The sequence below is a fragment of the Macaca mulatta genome, chromosome 7, assembly GCF_049350105.2.
Source record: "Macaca mulatta isolate MMU2019108-1 chromosome 7, T2T-MMU8v2.0, whole genome shotgun sequence".
NCBI lineage: Eukaryota > Metazoa > Chordata > Mammalia > Primates > Cercopithecidae > Macaca > Macaca mulatta.
The window spans coordinates 175,017,028-175,034,015 of NC_133412.1; the positions used below are offsets into that span (position 1 = coordinate 175,017,028).

General features: G+C 36.4%; 1 non-coding gene and 1 pseudogene across 1 annotated transcript; both read left to right on the forward strand.

Annotated features, from left to right (window-relative positions):
* The first annotated feature begins 813 nt into the window (after positions 1–813).
* On the forward strand, positions 814–882 carry LOC114680071 (small nucleolar RNA SNORD2). Its single transcript, XR_003732141.1, has one exon. It is a non-coding gene; the product is annotated as a small nucleolar RNA SNORD2 (small nucleolar RNA).
* Positions 883–980: 98 nt separating this feature from the next.
* LOC718869 (eukaryotic initiation factor 4A-II pseudogene) lies at positions 981–1,965 on the forward strand (annotated as a pseudogene).
* The last annotated feature ends 15,023 nt before the right edge of the window (positions 1,966–16,988 follow it).

The following is a 16,988-nucleotide window of genomic DNA, read 5'->3' on the forward strand; positions in this document are numbered from 1 at the left end:
AGAAGATAAAGAAAGACTGAGGCATATGTTGACCTTCTTCATATATGTAAAGAAAACACATGGGTGAGGGGGCAAAACAGTAACTGAACAATACATGTTAATGGAATCAAATTATCATGGAAGAGATAACACCCTAGGATTTACTCAAAGTGTTGAAAGAGATCAAGCGCAGATTTAAGAAACTTTGAAAACCCAAGCAGAAAAAGTACAAGAAATGCATACCTGGATATAGGATGGTAGAACTACAGAAAAGAAAGAAAAAGAGAAAATATCAAAAGCAGACTATAAAAGACATATTACTTTCCAAAAAAGCATCATTCAGCCTCTCAGTACCTCCCACACTGAATTGGCAGTTTCTTCTGAGAGGAGAAGCAACCCAAAATGGTTTGTCACTTCTGCCAAATTTGGGGCCAGTATTTCTTCACTATTTTATTATGTCCTAATACCTTCAAGTAGATTTTTTATTTAACTTTTCTGGCTGTCTTCAAAAGAGGAGATAAATTACCTAGATTTCAGGTTTACCAGAAGCCTAGGTTCAAATTAATTTTAATGCTTAAAATACCTAAATGATGGCATCCCCTATAAAAGTGTTCTAGGCCAAAATGATTTTACAAATTAGTTTTAGCTTACATTCCAATAAGGATAATTTTTATGTTAGTCAAAGTATTCCACGCCATAGAAAAAAAAATTAGAAATTTCCTCAATTCATGATGCTAACACACCTTAGTATCAAAACTTTCTTATTTCAAAAAAGAACAGTTTTCATTTCTTATGATAGATGGAAAAAACAAATGTATATTAAAATCATACACTGTGTGAAACGATGGCAATCATCTTTTGGGACTGACCTGAAATGAAGAGAATACTCATTGCTGATCTCTTGATTATTTGGGCATAATGCATGTTCCAAATGGAATACATGGTGTGAAGTAGAAGTGACAATTTGATGTGGGATCGGTAAATACGTATCCTACTTTTTTCAGGGTATGATGTGATTGCTCAAGCTCAGTCAGGTACTGGCAAGACAGCCACATTTGCTATTTCCATCCTGCAACAGTTGGAGATTGAGTTCAAGGAGACCCAAGCATCAGTATTGGCCCCCACCAGAGAGCTGGCTCAACAGATCCAAAAGGTAATTCTGACACTTGGAGACTATATGGGAGCAACTTGTCATGCCTGCATTGGTGGAACAAATGTTCGAAATGAAATGCAAAAACTGCAGGCTGAAGCACCACATATTGTTGTTGGTACACCGGGAGAGTGTTTGATATGTTAAACAGAAGACATCTTTCTCCAAAATTGATCAAAATGTTTGTTTTGGATGAAGCAGATGAAATGTTGAGCCATGGGTTTAAGGATCAAATCTATGAGATTTTCCAAACACTAAACACAAGTATTCAGGTTGTGTTGCTTTCTGCCACAATGCCCAACGGATGTGTTGGAAGTGACCAAAAAATTTATGAGAGATCCCGTTCGAATTCTGGTGAAAAAGGAAGAATTGACCCTTGAAGGAATCAAACAGTTTTATATTAATGTTGAGAGAGAGGAATGGAAGTTGGATACACTTTGTGACTTGTACAAGACACTGACCATTATGCAGGCTGTTATTTTTCTCAATACGAGGCGCAAGGTGGACTGGCTGGCTGAGAAAATGCATGCCAGAGACTTCACAGTTTCTGCTCTGCATGGTGACGTGGACCAGAAGGAGAGAGATGTTATCATGAGGAAATTCCAGTCAGGGTCAAGTCATGTTCTGATCACTACTGACTTGTTGGTTCATGGGAATGATGTGCAACAAGTGTCTTTGGTTATAAATTATGATCTACCTACCAATCGTGAAAACTATTTTCACAGGAGTCAATAGCAGCAGTCGATGACGAGATGGCACTCAGAAATGGTGCTGACATAAGTTAGGACGTGGAATCATAAGTGAAACAGCACACTGTTTGAATAAAGAGTGAGTCGACTTGGCAGAGGGGGTCGATTTGGGAGGAAAGGTGTGGCTATAAATTTTGTTACTGAAGAAGACAAGAGGATTCTTCATGACATTGAGACTTTCTACAATACTGCAGTGGAGGGGATGTCCATGAATGTGGCTGACCTTATTTAATTCCTGGGATGAGAGTTTTGGATGCAGTGCTCGCTGTTGCTGAATAGGTGATCACAACGTGCATTGTACTTCTTTCTTCAGGAATATTTGAATCTTGTCTCAATGCTCATAATGGATCAGAAATACAGATTTTGATAGCAAAGCAACATTAGTCGCGAGCTCTTGTGAGGAAAGTCATTGGCTTTATCCTCTTTAGAGTTAGACTGTTGGCGTGGGTATAAAAGATGGGGTCTGTAAAATCTTTCTTTCTTAGAAATTTATTTCCTAGTTCTGTAGAAATGGTTGTATTAGATGTTCTCTATCATTTAATAATATACTTGTGAACTAAAAGATATAAGTGCTGTACAAAATCAGCCAATTATATTAAACTAGCATATCTGCCTTTGTTGTGTTTGTTATTAGCCTGAGTAGAAAGGCCTTTAAAACTTTTTTAGAATGCATTTTATTTGGTATTGTATTTATTCAATAAAGTACTTAATTAGTGAAAAAAAAACTCATACACTTTGGTCAAGTAGGTTTTATTCTAGGAAAAGAAAGATATGTCAATACAAGACACAGCTGCACAGAGACTACACAGCTATGTTCTCACTAGTGACAGAACCACTGCACACCACCAGCAAGCACCCTTCTACCTCCCTGTAGGGGAAGGTCTTTCCACAGTGAAAATAGTCTGTAAAGTCTGCAAGAGGTGACTCCATCAAATATACAGACATCAATGAAAGGCAACAAGAAACATGTAAAACCAAGGAGATATATCAGCCACAAAAGAACACAATAATCTCCCAAAATTGACCAGAAAGAAATGAAAAAAAGCCACTGCACTCCAGCCTGGGGGACACAGCAAGACTCCATCTCAAAAAAAAAAAAGGAAATGAAAAAAAACTAACAAATAACTCAAAATTCAAAATAATTTAGGAAGCTCAGCAAACTTCAAAAAATACAGAGAATTCAGTGAAATCAGAAGAACAATAAGTGACCAAAATGAGAAATGTAACAGAAAGATTGAAATTTAAAAAAAAAAAAAAAAAAAAAACAGAAATTCTGGCACAGAAGAATACAATGAATGAAATTTTAAAATGTAACAGAAAGCATCAGTGACAGAATGATCAAGCAGAAGAAAGAATCTGTGAACTTGAAGACAGATTATTTGAAAACATACAGTCAGAGGAGAAAAAAGAGTGAAAAAGAATGATGAAAACATATGGGACTTTGGGGAGAGTATCAAAAGAGCAAATGTTTATGTTATAGAAGTTCAAGAAGAAGAAGAGAGAAACAAAGGAGAAGGAAACTTATTTAAAGAAATAATAGCAGAAAATCTTCCAAACCTGGGAAGCAATATAAATATCCAGGTACAAGAAGGTTAAAGATCTCCAATCTGATTCAATCAAAACAAGGCTACCCCTGAGACATAATCAATTTGTCAAAAACCAAAACAAAGAGAGGATCCTGAAAGCTGCAAGAGAAAAGAAACAAATCACATGTAAAGAAGTTCCAGTAAAGCTAACAGTGGATTTCTCAGCAGAAACCTTACAGACCAGGAGAGAGTGGGATGATATTCAAAGTGCTGAAGGGGAAAAAAAAAACTTCCAACCAAAAATACTTTACCCAGAGAAGCTATTCTTTAGAAACAAAAGAGAGATAAAGACTTTCCCATGCAAATTAAAGTTGAGGGAGTTTATCACCACCAGACCTGTCTTACAAGAAATGCTAAAGGGAGTTCTTCAAGCTGAACAAAAGTATGCTAATTAGTAACATAAAAACATACAAAAGCAAAAACCTCACTGGTAAAAGTATGTAGTACACAGTCAAATTCAGAATACTCTAACATTGTAATGGTGATGTGTAAATTACTTATTTTGTAAGTATAAAGGTTAAAAGACAAAATTATTTTGAAATATAGTTATATTAATGTGATAAAGGATATACAATATTAAAAGATGCAAATTGTGACATCAATAACATCAAATGTGGGGAGGTGAAGTCTAGAGTTGTTTTATGCAAAGTTAAGTTGTTATTGGCTTAAAACAGCCTATTATAAGATGTTTTATACAAAGCAAAAACCTGTAGTAGATACACAAAAAAGAAAGAGAAAGAAATCAAAGACTACCTCTACAGAAAATCATCAAATCACAAAGGAGGACAGCAAGAGAGGAAGAAAGAAACAAAAACTCCACAGAACAACCATAAATCAATTAACAAAATGGCAGTAGTAAATCCTTACCTATCAAGAATTACCTTGAGTGGAAATAGATTAAAATATCCAATCAAAAAACAGAATGTTCTATGAGTTTTTTTAAAGACCCAACTATATGCTGCCTACAAGAGATTCACTTAACCTAAAAAGACACACAGATTGAAAGTGAGAGAATGGAAAAAGATATTCGTGCAAATGAAAACCAAAAGAGAGCAGGATAGCTGTACTTATAACAGATAAAATAGAATTTAAGCCAAAAAACTGTAAATTGAGACAAAGAGGGTCATTATGTAATGATATAAAGGGATTGATACATCAAGGAGATATAACAATTATAAATACATAGGTATCCAACATCAGACCACTTTAATATATAAAGCAAATATTAATAGATCTGAAGAGAGAGAGAGATGGCAGTATGATAATAGTAGGGAATTTCAAAACTACACTCTCAACAATTGACAAATCATCCAGATGGAAAATCAATAAGGAAACATTGGCTTGAACTATACTTTACATCAAATGAACCTGACAGACACATATTTTAAGTTGGTGCAAAAGTAACTGCATTAATGGGAAAAACCACAATTACTTTTGCACCAACCTAAATAGAACATTTCATTCAACAGCAGCAGAATACCCATTCTTCTCAAGAGCATACACATGGAAAATTCTCTAGGATACACCATATGTTAGTCCACAAAACAAATCTTAACAAATTTATGAAGATTGAAACCATTTCAGACCCCAATGGTGTAAAACTAGAAATTAATAATAGAAGAAATTTTAGGAAATTCACAAACATGTGGAAATGAAACAACATGCTCCTAAACAAGGGGTCAAAGAAGAAATTAAAAGGATAATTGTTTTAATATCTTAAGATAAAAGAAAATGGAAGTTCAATATACCAAAAGTAATCCTAAGAGCAACAAATGCCTACATCAAAAAAGAAAAAGAAAGATCCCAAATAAACAACCTCACATTACATGTCAAAGGACTAGAAAAAGAACAAACTATGCCCAAAGACAATAGAAGAAAGGAAACTAAGGTAATGATCAGAGCTGAAATAAGTGAAATAAACACTAGAAGAACAATAGAAAGATCAACAAAACAAAGATTTGTTTTTTGAAAAGAGGAATAAAATTGACAAATCTTTAGCTACAGTAAGAAAAAAGAGAAGACTAAAATAAATAAAATAACAAATGAAAGAGGATACATTACAACTGGATCACACAAATATGAAAGATTAAAAGAGACTATTATGGGCAGGGCACGGTGGCTCACATCTGTAATCCCAGCACTTTGGGAGGCCAAGGCAGGTGGATCACGAGGTCAGGAGATCAAGACCATCCTGGCTAACACTGTGAAACCCCATCTGTACTAAAAATACAAAAACAAAATTAGCCAGGTGTGGTGACAGGCACCTGTAGTCCCAGCTACTTGAGAGGCTGAGGTGAGTGAATGGCATGAACCCAGGAGGCAGAGTTTGCAGTGAGCTGAGATCACGCCACTGCACTCCAGCCTGGGCAACACAGCAAGACTCCATCTAAAAAAGAGAGAGAGACTATTATGAACATTTGTAGGCCAACAAATTGGATAACCTAGAAGAAGTGAATAAATTTCCAGACACATGCAATGTGCCAAGACTAAATCATGAATCAATTAAAAATCTGAACAGATTACTAATGAGTAAGGAGATTGAATCAGTAATAAAAAGTCTCACGTTTGAGACTTTTCCACTGAGACCTGATGGTTTCAATGCTGAATTCTATCAAACATTTAAAGAACACTAATACTAATTATCTTCAAACTATTCCAAAATATTGAAAAGGAGGGAATACTTCCAAACTCATTTTATAAGGCCAGCATTACCTGGATACCAAAGCCAAGTAGGACACTACAGAAAAGAAAATTACAGGCCAACACCCCTGATAAATATAGATGCAAAAATCCTTAATAAAATACTGGCAAACAGAATTCAACAACACTTTGAAAGGATCATTCACCATGATCAACTGGGATTTATCCCTGGGATGCAAGTACGGTTCAATATATACAAATCAATAAGTGTGATACATCATATTAACAGAATGAAGGACAAAGTCATATGATCATCTCAATAGATGTAGAAAAGACATTTGACAAAATTCAACATCTTTTCATCCTAAAAATTCTCAACAAATTAGACATAAAAGAAACTTACCTTAACACAATAAAGCTCATATACCCATACCCATAGCTAACATCATTCTCAGTAAATCTTTTCCTCTAAGATCAGGAATAAGACAAGGATGCCCACTCTCACCAGTTCTATTCAACAGAGTACTGGAAGTCCTAGCCTATGCAAGAGAAAGATGTAAAAAACCATTCAAGTCAGAAAGGAAAAAGTTAAATTGTCTGTTTGCAGACTACATGATCCTCTATGTAGAAAATCCTAAAGATTCCACCAAAAAGCTCTTAGAACTAATAAATAAATTCTGTAAAATTGCAGCATACAAAGTAAACATACAAATATAAGTAGTGTTTCTAAACACTAACAAAAGCTACCTGAGAAAGAAATCAAGAAAACAACCCCACTTACGATAGCTATTAAAAAAAAAAAAATTCCTTAGAAATAAATATACCCAGGGGGATAAAAGATCTGTAATCTAAAAATTAAAACATTGATAAAAAATTAAAGACACAAACAAATGGAAAGATATTTATGTTTTACGGATTTAAATAATTAATATTGTTGGGCTGGGCATGGTGGCTCACTCCTGTAATCCCAGCACTTTGGGAGGCCAAGGCAGGTAGATCACAAGGTCAGGAGATCGAGACCATCCTGGCTAACACGGTGAAACCTCATCTCTACTAAAATTACCAAAAAAATTAGGTGGGCGTGGTGGCGGGCGCCTGTAGTCCCAGCTACTCCAGAGGCTGAGGCAGGAGAATGGTGTGAACCCGGAAGGTGGAGCTTGCAGTGAGCCGAGATCGCACCCCTGCACTCTAGCCTGGGCAACAGAGTGAGACTCCATCTCAAAAAAAAAAAAAAAAAGTAATACTGTTAAAATTACAAGTGATCTACAGATTCATTGCAATTCTTATCAAAATTTCAATGAACTTTTTCACAGAAATAGAAAAACATCCTAAAATGCACATAGAACCACAAAAATCACTGAATAGCCAAAGCAATCTTGAACAAAAAGAACAAAGTTAGAGGCATCACACTATCTGATTTCAAAATCTACTAAAAAGTTATAGAATGGTAAACTCAGGGGATTTTTTAAAATTAAAAAAAAATTAATTTTGTTTTAAATTTTTTAAAAATTATAGTAATCAAAACAGCATTTTGACAAAGATTCCAATAAAACACAATAAAGAAAGGACAGTCTCCTCAATAAATGGTGCTGGGAAAACTAGATATTGATATGCAGAAGAATGAAATTAGACCCTTGCCTCACACCATATACAAAAATGAATTCAAGGTGGATTCTTAAAGACATAAACATAAGACTTACAACTGTAAAACTACTATAAGAAAACATAGGGGGAAGCTACATAATATTGGTCTGGGCAATGATTTTTTTGGGTATGACCCCAAAAGCACAGGCAACTGTAGCAAAAATAAACAAGTGGGACTATATCAAACTATAAAGCTTCTGCACACCAAAAAAAGAAAGCAACCAACAGAATTGGGAACCCAGAATATCTGAGACAGGTATTTAATAATTATAATTTAGAAAGTTTATTTTGCCAAGGTTGAGGACATGAGCCCATAAGACAGCCTTGGGAGGTCCTGAGTATATGTGCCCAAGGTGGTCAGGGCACAGCTAGGTTTTATACATTTTAGTGTACATTGGTACCATTCAGAAAGGTGGGACAACTCATAGCAGGGAAGAGGCTTCCAGGTCACAGGTAGGTGAGAGACAAATGGTTGCATTCTTTTGAGTTTCTGATTAGCCTTTCCAAAGGAGGCAATCAGATATGCATTTATCTCAGTGAGCAGAGGGATGACTTTGAATAGAATGGGAAGCAGGTTTGCCCTAAGCAGTTCCCAGCTTGACTTTACCTTTCAGCTTAGTGATTTGGGGGCCCCAAGATTTATTTTTCTTTCACATTTCCCCTCTTTTCTTTTTAAAATCTTTTGGAGAAAGCATTTTAGAAGAAAATGAGTCTCTGGTCTCAGGTTTCATCTGATCTCTCATGGCTAGGATGGTTTATTCCTAAATGGGTAGGTTCCAAGTTATTAGGAAAGCTCATTTTTAGCAGGTTGTAAAGTCTCATGTCGTATGAAGAGAAAATAGGGGGAGGAAGGAAGAAAAACAACAATAAACAAAAGAACAATCCTGGAAAATCAATATAGGTCACATTACTGTAAAGTCCATACATCAATAGACAGGTATAACAGTGGCTTATGTATGTAAAATGTTGCTGTTATTTTCTTCCAGAGATTAAGTTGTCTAGTGTTAGTTTTGTAAGGCTTTAAGAAAGCACAGCTTAGTTTTCAGTGATTTCAAATTAAGAAAAGTGGGGGAAATAAGGAAAAGAAAGAAGAAAAAAATTGAAAACATTATCTTGGAGACTTGTAGCCAGGAAAAATTAGAATTCAATCCAGACTGTAGAAAAATAATAAAAATTGAAAAACATTAGGCAAGACTAGACTCTAACAACAGGTGTACCATAGTTTTTGAAACATAATTTTTCTCTCTGCAGTTTCCCATTTTTACAAAGACAAATCATGTTACGATTGATTTGCTTTGTTATACTTGGCCAGATTATTTGTACAAAGTACAGCAAGAATAATGATTTTTCACATAGGCATTTTAAATTGGCTTTGATGGAACTTTGTTCCATAGAAGGAATCTCAGATTAGACTTTTTAAAGCCAAGCCCAACCACGCATTTGTATCATCAAATACCTATGAGTTGGGTGAATTCCTCTCCTCTTGAGATCCCAAGATAACCTGTGGCTCCTGGGCCTGTCAGAAAGTGACATTCTTTACTTACCACAGGTCAGGAACCCTGTACAGGGACTGTGTAGGTATGAGACCAGTTTTTCCAAAGGGCTTTTATTGGCTCTATAAGTCAAGTTTGATTCCTTAGAGGAAAGCACACCATTCCAGTCAAAGGCTTGGTAAAATAACCAGTTTATCCAGTTGTGTCCTATTACAAATGAAAACAGATTCACATTGCACTTTTGCAAATAACTATATAGCCATAAGTTAAGAATACTCACAGTTTCCAAATTCTGGAGAATCAGGTAGAGAGAAACAAATATGCTTCAAATTTTGTTCATAGAGTATATTTAATTGTTAAAAGCTATTAATAGCTCAAAAGAAAAGTTTCCTTGACTCTGAAAAACGAAACAAAGGATCAGCAACATTTTAAGCAAAAAGTCAAAAAGACTACTTCAGTTTTCTACTAGTTCAGTCCATGCAGTTCTGCTTGATATTCATGAACATTTCAGCTTTCCAGGAGTCCTAAAAGGTTTTTCTCTATTCTAATGTCACCATCTCCAAAGTTTTCAGAAACCTGCATTCAAAAGTGCCTGTTAGAATTTTATAGCTGATTATAAAACCACTTTCTAAAGAGGACCAAAACAAGACAATTGTCCACGGATGACAAAAGGTTTTAGGGCACCCATAGTCAAAGACACAATTGACATGGAAGTTTGTTACCTCTGTGGCATACAATAATTTCACACAGCAATTATAGTTATTACTGATAATGTATACTGAGTCATATCAGAATTATAGGAGTTTCTCATAATTTTGGAACACATACCAATAACATATTCATACAAATATAACCCAAAGAAAACCAAACACCATTTCATATTTGACAATGCTTCCTGTACACATTTTATACCAAACAAGCCAAATATGCCATTTTGGACTTTAGGGAATCTAATATCTTAAAGGATTAATTAGGTCAGAAAGAGATATAATTTATAATTTTATTTTGGAAAGTTTGTCAAATATCAAAGGTTTAAAACACTTGATATCACAAAATAGGATCACAGGTCATTGTAAAATAAGTGATTCATTTCGAGTGATAACTCAAGGATTTCAAAAAAAAAAAGCAAAAACCTTCATTCTTTGAGAGAGGAGACTTAATTTTCCAAGCAATAAGCCCTAATAAAATCAGCATGAAGCCAATTAAATTTGTTTTTTAAAATTTTATAAGCAATCTATAAAATGTTCATCTTGACCCTAAGGTATAACTTCATAAGCCTTTTATAACCTTTATTAAGGAGTTGGTTAATGCTTCAAGGAAAACTTGTTAATCTGACATGGGGGCCCATTTGCTGGTCTTGCATCAGTGGGTCTTTGACATTAATGGTTAAATTCAGTTCAGAAAAACTGAACTTATTTTATCTCTCAAAATCAGCCCTTACAATCTCACACACCCACCTCTTCTGCAATAGTCCCTGGGCCTTGAGGAGTTGAATAGCTTTAATTTTTGCCCCTGTGTCTCAGGAACACAGTTAATTTTGATTGGCACCCCCCACCAGGCCTGAAGATGAGGCTTTAATTGTTGTCAGCGTTTAAGATTTAGCAGGACTTGGTGTCCTTTTTGGGCCAAGGAGTCAAAGCCCCATAACTCAATGTCACAAGGACTTTAAAAGCACATACATAAAGATACACAGATGTAATAACCATAATTTTTTTAAAAAATTAATCTCTGGTTTTTTCTAAGCAAATCAAAACTTAATAATAATGGCATAGGAATTATTTTGATAAAATGTAAAAATCTGTTAGGCCAGTTACCGAGAGGCAAAAGAAAGACCTTCTGCAGTGCACAGAATATATGTTGGAAGAAAACATTTTCTTTAGACCCTTAAGAAAACATTATTAGCATCAGGCCACAACAAACAGAAACCAATGCAAAAAAAACTTAACATGAGCTGAAAAATGAGTTGAAGGACAGTGTTATTTTGCATCTTTTAAAAGGGGAGAGGAAACCAAAAATGATGAGATGCAATAAAAATTGAACTTTGGGTTAAAATTTTTAAAAAGTAAAATATCAGTTGGGCACAGTAGCTCATGCCTGTAACCCCAACACTTTGGGAGGCTGAAGTGGGCAGATCATTTGAGGTCAGAACTTCAATACCAGCCTGACCAGTATGGTGAAACCCCATCTCTACTAAAAATGCAAAAAAATGGCCGGGCGCGGTGGCTCAAGCCTGTAATCCCAGCACTTTGGGAGGCCGAGACGGGCGGATCACGAGGTCAGGAGATCGAGACCATCCTGGTTAACACGGTGAAACCCCGTCTCTACTAAAAAATACAAAAAACTAGCCGGCCGAGGTGGCGGACGCCTGTAGTCCCAGCTACTCGGGAGGCGGAGGCAGGAGAATGGCGTGAACCCGGGAGGCGGAGCTTGCAGTGAGCTGAGATCCGGCCACTGCACTCCAGCCTGGGTGACAGCGCGAGACTCCGTCTCAAAAAAAAAAAAAAAAAATGCAAAAAAATTAGCTGGGCATTGTGGCATGTATCTCCCAGCTACTCAGGAGGCTGAGGCAGGAGAATTGCTTGAACCTGGGAGGCAGAGGTTGCAGTGAGCTGAGATTGTGCACCTGTACTCCAGCCTGGGCAACAGAGAAAGACTCCATCTCAAAAAATAAATAAATAAATAAAATACCTTATAATTTACTAAGAGTAAATCAACCCCTTAAGAAAATTTCACTGTTCTAACCAATTAATGTATAAGTGATTTTCTTTACATTAAACCCAATCTCTAGAAAGATCATGATAATTTCCCTTTAGTTGTAGACAACTTGATCATATAAAACTTTCTGGGTTCTTTTTTTGTTTTCTTTTAAAGCTTTTTTGGTATATTTATTAGTTCATTGAATTAATTCTTTTTTATTTTACTTTAAGTTATGAGATACATGTGCAGAATGTGAAGGTTTGTCACATAGTATACATGTGTCATGGTGGTTTGCTGCACCTATCAATGCATCATCTAGGTTTTAAGCCCTGTGTGCATTAGGTATTTGTCCTAATGCTCTCCCTCCCCTTGCTTCCCAGCCCCCGACAGGCCCTGGTGTGTGATGTTTCCCTCCCTGTGTCCATGAGCTCTCATTGTTCAATACCCAGTTATGAGCAAGAACATGGGGTGTTTGGTTTTTTGTTCCTGTGTTAGTTTGCTAACTAACAGCTTCCATCTTTATCCATGATCCTGTAATGGGCATGAACTCATTCAAGGGTTTTTTAAAAATAAATCCACTTATTGTGACTTAGACCATTCATGACATGTTTGGACTTTCTGATTTATCCTGAACACCCTCTTTCTTAAACAACCAGTCATTTTATTCTAGGACAAAATTTACCATTCTTTCTTTCTCATTTAAAATTATCTCTCTTTAAGCTTTCTTACCAAAAAAAAAAAACTCTTTATTTCTATAACTTTCTTCACATCTCTCTTATTTCCTGATTCCTTTTACCTTGTTTTATACATAACCTCTAAATAAGCTTTGAATCAGACAAAAACAATTCACCTTTTTAAAAGGACTTTTTTTTAGAAAGCATGTTTTCCTACAATATATTTTTATGGAAAATACCCAAATAACGAAATATCTAATGTTTGATTTAACTTTAGATTCTAAATTATGACAAGTTTGCCTACAAGTATTTATCCCATTAAATTTACCTAATTATTTTAATCATTTATCTAGATTATTTGTGAAAACTGTGATAGTCATCATTTAAACTTGTGAAACCACTATAACTGAGACAGTGAAAAAGATCTGACCCAACTGACTCCATCTTGCTTTGAACCTCCAAGCTATCCTTATTTATTCCTGGGCATAGGCCAAACTAACTTTGGGAGGAACTTAGTTTATAGTTTAGGTTTGAGACAAAGACAATAACTGTCCTTTCCCAAAACAAATCTCCTTTCTGCCTGTGGACTAGGCTGCTAAAGCCACAAGATTAAAAGTTATGGTAATTTTGCTAAATAATTAAAGATGACTGTTTTCACTAAACCAGTAACAATTACACCAGCAAAGATCATTCAGTTTGGGGCTGGGTTTATAGTTTTGTAATCCTGATGCCAAATTTTGACACCTTATAGTATGTGGCAGGGGTAAGTATGAAATTGCTTAATCAATAAATGCAAACAAAAATGTATGCTGGAAATTCTTAAGACATTTCTAATATTACTTTACCAATAATTTTAAAGCTAGCTTATTTATTAAAGATTTTACTTAAGTCATGTAAACTTGAAAAAGCATTTGACCAGTATTTCCTTTTTTCTGATAAAGTATTTGATTTAAGTGCTTTTATTTTCCTTTAAGCCAATTGAATTAGAGATCTTTTATATATTTTTAGTAGTTAAATGTGTACCCAAGACATAAATACATCAATGTATTAGGCATGCCAATAGAAGTACATCTTATAGATTCCTAAGACCTTTTTTTTCTTACCTCAGACTTTCAAACTCTTGATAATCTGTTTCATTACCCTGGCAGTTGTCAGCTAAATAGCCCTCAGTCTGCATACTGAAGGAAATAATTCTTAGAAGAAAAATCAGATGGCAAAATGTACATCTCAAGGTACAGAGAGAAAAGATGTGGTGGAGCTAGAGGGAGATTAAAGATGAATGCCAAATCAAGCATGAAATTATAGAAATCTATGATAGGATTGTATAAGGAGACCAATTTTATTTAGATGGAAACTACCTATCTTTTAACTGGATCTCTGAGCTCTGGGCAGAGCCCACACTGAATCCTGGGTCTCCAAAAAGGGAGACTTGAGGCTAGAACACGTGATGTTTTTACAGTACAGTTTTTTTAAAAATTTTAATCAAAGACATTTCTAAGTGTCTAAACTACAGTCTTCCTTAAAAACCCAAGAGTAGCCTCTGTTACAACAGCTATTTTAGTCAAAAACTCAGGTAACACAATACGAAAGCAAGCAGTTTACGAGCTGAGACAAACTTGTTTGTTTACGCTCTCGGGATTGCATAAGGAAAAGCAGGGAGCCTGGTGCCTTCCTCATTTTCTTTAAGGAACCCCAGGCTCTTATAAGCTATTTGAGGTCCCTCATGCAGCAGAGCATGCAGGAGAAAGGAGAGACAGCAGAAGTGAATGGAGAAAACAGAATTCAATCAACTGAGAAGAAAAAACTTTTGCTCAAAAAAAGACAAGGTCCTAAGAGAGGGAAAAAAACAAAAACATGAAAGCCTGTTAAATACAAACACACACGCACATATACACACACATGCACACATACACACGCATGCACACATACACATACATGCACACACATGCACACACATGCACATGCCTACATACACATTCACACTTGTGCATGCACACACGCACACATACACAATACACACATACACATGCACACACATGAACATGCATGCACACATACACATGCACACATGTGCACACACGCACACAGCACACATGCACACAGACACGCACACATACACGCACATACACACGCACACATATGTGCACACATACAGACATGCACACACACATGCGCACACACGCACACACGCACACACATACACATGCGCACATACCTGCACACATACATGCACATACATGCGCACACATACACAATGCACACATTCACACATGCACACACATACACATGCACACACATACACGTACACACATGCACACACATATACACATGCACACATGTGCACACACGCACAGACACGCACATATACATGCACATACACATGCACACGTGCACCCATACAGACATGCACACATACACATGCACACACACGCACACACATACACATGCACACATACATACCTGCACACATACACACATGCACATATATGCACACACATACACATGCACACATACACACATGCACACATTCACACATGCACACATACACACATGCACACATACACACACACATCTTGGATGTTATTGTCAATTAAGCTTTTAACCATTGAGCTCCTATTTTAAAAATCTTTTTAAACCTCATTACCATATTTTAGCTAGGACAAATTGCTGCTATTTCAGAAGTACCAAGTATCAAACCAGAAAGGGCTTGATTTAGGAACCAAAGTCAGGCTGTCATAGTGGAAAAAAAAAAGGCAGAACCTTAGCTATGAAACTGCAGCGTGGGGCGACAGCCATGGCTCTTTCAGTTTGGACTGGCTAGCAAAAACATAGCCCTGTTACGTAAATAAATAAAGCCCCTTAAGGGGCCAAAATAAAAAATCTTCCTTTTTTTTTCCTTGTGCTGGCTATTTTTCTCTCCCCACCACATCACCTTTTGTGTGTGTTGGTGGAGGGGTGGAATTTAGCCAGTTCAGAGGACCTGTTCCCCATAATTTGGAACTTTCCTTCAGATGTGATCAAGGAAAAAGACCAAAACAACAACAACAACAACAACAAAAAAAAATTAAATGAAACAAATGATCACACAATGTGTGTGATTACTGAGCGCTCTAATGGCAAGCAGAAATTAAGACCAGTGGGTTGTTAATCTTAACTTTAGCCAAAACAAACCTCCATTCAGTTACTTAGCTAGGGATGGGTCTCAGGCTGAAGACTGCTCTCCTCCATCCTAGAAGCAGGAAAAAACACAAACTCATCTTCCCTGTTGGAAGTGAGTTCAGACTCCATACAAAAGTTGCCTGCCGTCCATCGTGATGGAAGCAAGAAAAACTTGACTTCCTTGTGTTGGAAGCAAGTAAAACTCCAAAACAGGAGTCGTACAGCAAAATAAACTTTATATCTCTACCAAATTTTGGGAGATCAGGGATTTTCCGGAGGAGGAACTTCCAGGCCTCAGCAAATTGTCCCATTGGTTTCAGCCATATAGATAGCTCAAGTCAGTACCAAGCACTGATAGGAGATTTGTCAAACGCCAGGGGTACCTTCACTGAAAATCCCTTCGTGGTTACCAAAATGTGAACCCAGAATACCTGAGACAGGTCTCAGTTAATTTAGAAAGTTTATTTTGCCAAGGTTGAGGATACACGCCTGTGACCCAGCCTCAGGAAGTCCTGATGACATGTGCCCAAGGTGCTCAGGGCACAGCTTGGTTTTACATATTTTAGGGAGACAAGACACATCAATCAATATATGTAGGATGTACATTGGTTCCATTCAGAAAGTCAGGACAACTCGAAGCGGGGAGGGGGCTTCCAGGTCACAGGTAGGTGAGAGACAAAAGGTTGCATTCTTTTGAGTTTCTGATTAGCATTTCCAAAAGGAGGTGATCAGATACACATTTATCTCAGTGAGCAGAGGGATGACTTTGAATAGAATGGGAGGCAGGTTTACCCTAAGCAGTTCCCAGCTTGACTTTTCCCTTTAGCTTAGTGATTTGGGGGCCCCAAGATTTATTTTCCTTTCACAGCGTGAAGAGATAATCTACAGAATGGGAGAATATATTTGCAAACCATACATGTGGTAAGGGATTAAGACCCAAAATATAAAAGAAACTCAACTCAATAGTAAGAAAACAAATAACCTGATATGAAAATGGACAAAGGGCCTGAATAGACATTTCACAAAAGAAGACATACAAATGGCCAACAGGTGTATGAAAAAATGCTCAACATCACTAAACATCAGGAAAATGCAAATTAAAACCACAGTGAGATATCCCCTCACACCTGTTAGAATGGCTCTCATCAAAAAGACAAAAGATAAATGTTGGCAAGGATGTGGAGAAAAGAGAAAGCTTGTACACTGTTGTACAAGGT